Raw genomic sequence first — 5,161 nt, forward strand, 5'->3', positions numbered from 1 at the left:
AACAGTTCTAGAAAAACACCTTACCCCTTCGGAAAATGAATTTCAGAGATTAAGAAATACAAAGGTTTTTATGGAGAAATAAAAGGCCTCTTTATTTCAGCAGCGCATAAGGATTTCCCGAGCTCCTAAGAAAGTCCCTCTTCTGCAACACGATGCATTATTGCCAAAACCTTGACAGAGGAAACAGAGATTGGTTAGACTGCAAAGACTCAGCTCCCTCAAGGCCAGAGATAAAGCAATGTTTGTTGAATCCCTTTTTCTTCAGAGGGAGAAGTTACTAACACGGAAACTATATTCAAGCTTATGTAACAGGAGCATTTTTTTTATTCTACAAAATTTCCACTATAAATAGTAGTTTTGCTATCATCAAAGTTTAGGACTATTCATCGTTGTCCATGTCACTTTCATACACAAATAGACCCCACATAGAGAGATAGACAAAAATAAAAATATAAATTTCTAACTTAACAGGATGATTAAGACTATCGCAAAACCTGTCGTTCACATCTCTCAATAACAGAAAGAAAATTTACAAGTTGAATTCCCCATTTCTTATCTTCGATGAAAAGGGTAACTTCCTATTTCGGTCAGAGGGTATATTTTCATTTATTATTTATTGTTAGAACCGTCATTTTCATTGAACAAAGATAATTCCACCTTTTTTTTACTGTTTCCGGATAAATAATAAATAGCATCGATCCCAAAACATCTCTATGCGTAAAGGCGAACCCCATGAAATAAATGCATTACAAGTAGCTTTTCTCATATAATCAATTAATATACATAATTACATAAACATAGTATTCGCTAAAATTTAAGGAGCTACTAAAAGTGGAAAGCTAATCACGGGAATAACAAGTCATATGCCACTGCAAACGTAATGAAAAGCCGGATCACAAACAGCTAAATTGATAACAAATTATGTTAATATTACAAAAAATTTCAACGCTGTAGTAAATATTAAAATCTATCCGTCATAAACTCAAATTAAAACATTTTGGGAAAAAAAATATAACCCACGCTTCAATTTACCCGTCATCAAACCATATCACAATATTTCGTTAAAAATTACTGGTTCCTAACCCTATCTTAGATGTATGTCACAATTCATGAATTTTGTCTGGACGTACTGATTTATTCATATCGAGTCATAGCATGTCAAGAAAAATAACTTGATGCAAATAATTCAAAACATACATTCATGTAATCAGAAGACACAGAAGCATTCCTACGTGTAAAATTACTGGACAATTAAGAATAATCAAAATCTAAACAATAACAATATCTATGTGATTAAGAAACTCTCCTCCAAGTTCCACAGAAACTTTAATAATTCATATTCCAACCATCACATAAATTCACCGATATACCGTATAACTTCAAAGACCTCTTACTGCCCATTGGAATATAATTCGACTAAGAATTACAACAATGGGACCACCCTCATTGTGTTGTGCACATGTTAAGGATTTTCATAATCCCAAAACTACAGTAGTTGGAAATTGTTGGCTGGATTTCCAAGGTATTCAACACTAATTATCCTTAAATATAAACAACTGGTTTCCTAAATCCGATACAGATAGCCAGACTCCTGTATTTAGGATGATGTGTGCATTATAAAATTAACAAATTTGATATATAAATAGATATGTAATTTAAAGAATACGAGCGTCATAACGAAAAACGAAATGAAAACAGAAACAGCACCTCTTATCCTACGATGTCGTTTGACAACGAATTCAGAAGAAATAACAGATTTTTTACCCACTCACTTTATTTTAACCCCAGCAAACAGTAGCACCATTTATAACTAGTATTAGCGAACGGTAGGCTAAAAGTAATCCACGGTCCTTGCAAACGTGTCATATTCATCTACAGGCCTTACTGGGGTCGCCAAATCCTTACATCAATAACAAAAACGCTCATATGATCGTAAGTACTAACCTTCATTAATAACTATTCAATTAAAGAAGTATTACAAGTATGGAATGCATTCGCATAAAAATAGTGCATATTAAGTGTGAAATCCAAAAGAAACCACATGTCTTCTATGAATGAGAAATCAAAAGTTCTCTCGGGCTTCTGTAGGCCTACTTAGGACTTCTGGACTCCTTAGTATTTTCCTTTGGGTCCCTCATTGTTACAATCGTTTCAACTTTCAACTTAGGTGATTCAACTTTGCTTATTGTTAATTCAAGTTGACAGAAACTACTTGAGGGACAGATTTACTCTGGCAGATTATCCAATTTTGCATCACAGCTACAAAGGTAATAAATGCAATGCAAACTTATCTTATATATTTTGTATTATGAACAATATCTTAGATTACCTAACTTTAAAAAGTATACACCATTATGTATGTATGTACGCGTGTATGTATGTATGTATGTATGTATGTATATATATATATATATATATATACATATATATATATATATATATATATATATATATATATGTATATATATGTATATATATATATATGTGTGTGTATATATATATATATATATATATATATATATATATATTATCCTGATACATTTATATGCATCCTATCAGGGCTTAGTCATAAAACTGTAAACCCAATTCTTATGACTAAAAAAAAGAACAAAAAATGGTTCACCCTGTCAGTGGTTTTAATAAAAGTTGTTACACAATTCAAATTGCATTTCCCCTTCATTTCCTCCACAAAACGGCTAAATAAGTCGGGGAAATATCTCCTCTATTTTTATTACCACTATACTAGTTCTCAGAAACATTCTATACTTGTGAAATAGGTCTGGTATCAATCTTCAATTCTAATTCAAAAATTGATCTCTTAAACAACTTTGACTGATACGCTAAAAGAAAACCTACTAAAATATCTTTGTGAGATAAAAAATTAAGTAATTAAAATAGATCATGGCTGATCCATACATTTCTAATGTATTTTATGGCCAATACTTTGTCATGGTATAAAAGGATCATAAACCTAAACCTTGCCAAGAGTCATATGAAATCGATGAAACAAAATAGTGAAAGACTTCATCGGTTTCGTTTATTATTCAAAATCAATTCCCTCAACCCACACCATTAAGAAAATTATTTCTACGTAATCCTACTTTCAAAGCAATTCATTTTTTTTAAATAAGAAAATGATTCCCAAGTAAGCTTATTATGCCACTTCCGTTCACATGTGACTACTCTAAACACAAGTTGTCATGACAACTTTCACATTCTTTTTCGCTAGATTCGGATATTCTCTCTCTCTCTCTCTCTCTCTCTCTCTCTCTCTCTCTCTCTCTCTCTCTCTCTCTCTCTCTCTCTCTCTCACAGACAGCATGTCAGGACGGCAGGGGTTGGGTGACCCTTTTCTTACCAGAGAGAGAGAGAGAGAGAGAGAGAGAGAGAGAGAGAGAGAGAGAGAGAGAGAGAGAGAGAGAGAGAGAGAGAGAGAGAGAGAGACTTTTGTGTCATTCCGTTCCCCAGTTCGTCCAACGTTACAATTTCTTCCGAATGGATTTTAGACACGTAGTACAAGGCGTTCCTTTGGGCCTTTGTACTCGTCCACCATTTCATCTCCTCACCAAATGGGATTTTTCTCGCCTTTAAGCTTTACCAAAGAAGTCAAAGGAATCCTCCTTATATCTTTGAAAAAAGCAATAGATAAACTTCTGTGTAACATCTAATCCTCGCATATAATTTTCTGAGGATATAAAACTTTCAAAATGCTATTTGAACTAAAGCCCCAAAAGCAATGGAACTGCCATTTAAAAAGAATTAGGCTTAATATCGTTGTGATACAATGAAAAACATTTGAAATTAATCACATCAAATCCGTTTAAACAATAAATTAACACAACCACATTGATGGCATTAGCACCATCGCAAATGATCGCTCCCATTCATTTAAAGCAACAATTTCTCCCTTCATTCACCTTTGATCCTACTGGACATCATTTGCATAAAGTAAAGCCTTAGCAATAGGTGGATCATTGTAAATAATCTCGTTGCTCTTATCTACAATTAATGGGATGCAACTGGAAGTGAAGTAGGTAACAATCGAATTCATCGGAGTGAATAGCTGCCTATTAATATTTAGAATTATCTATTAAAGATGGAAAAATTACAACGTGAGCTAGTTATATCTCAAAGAGCTATGGAAAGAATAATGATAGGAATAACTCAGAATTATAAAATGAACAACATGGATAGGAAAGCTAACTGAAGTAGAAGATATTCTAAGAACTTGTAAGAAAAAGAATAGGACATATTATGAAAATGATAGACAATTGACTGACATAAAGGATAACAAAACGGATTTGGCTGGGGCATCAACCACCCGTTGAGGTACTACCGCTAGAGAGTTATTGAATCCTTTGACTGGCAAGAGAGTACTGCATTGGATCCTGCTCTCTGGTTACGGCTCATTTTTCGTTTGTCTACACATACACCAAACAGTTGGACCTATTCTTTCCACATTCTCCTCTGTCCTCATACACTTGAAAACACTTTGATACCGAACAATTCTTCTTTACTCAAGAGGTTAACTACTGTAATATAATTGTTAAGTGGCTACTTTCCTCTTTAGCTATGGTAAGCAGCTCTTCTAGGAGAAAGACACTCCAAAATCAAACCATTGTTCTCTAATCTTGGATAGTGCCATAGCCTCTATACCATGGTTTTCCACTGTCTTGGGGTAGAGTTCTCTTGCTTGAGGGTACACTGGGGTACACTTTTCTATTTTATTTCTCTTCCTCTTGCTTTTTCAAGTTTTTATTGTCTATAACTGGAAGATCTATTTTAAAGTCGTTAATGTTCTTGATATATTTCCTATTGTTCACTATTTCTCTTATTGATTATTTCCTTATTTCCTTTCCTCACTGAGCTATTTTCCCTGTTGGAGCCCTTGGGTTCATAACATCCTGCTTTTCCAACCAGGGTTGAAGCTTAGCAAGTAATAATAATAATAATAATAATAATAATAATAATTCAAATAATAATAATAATAATAATAATAATAATAATAATAATAATAATAATAATAATAATAGTGATAGTAAAAGAAGCTGAGGATGGAAGAATAGACGATGGATCGATGAACTAATGAAATTTGAGGGCGTGTACTGGCACAGAAAGACTATAAACAGACACACGTGGAAGGACATGACTGAAGCTTTTA

Source organism: Palaemon carinicauda, chromosome 3 (assembly GCF_036898095.1).
Source record: "Palaemon carinicauda isolate YSFRI2023 chromosome 3, ASM3689809v2, whole genome shotgun sequence".
Lineage (NCBI taxonomy): Eukaryota > Metazoa > Arthropoda > Malacostraca > Decapoda > Palaemonidae > Palaemon > Palaemon carinicauda.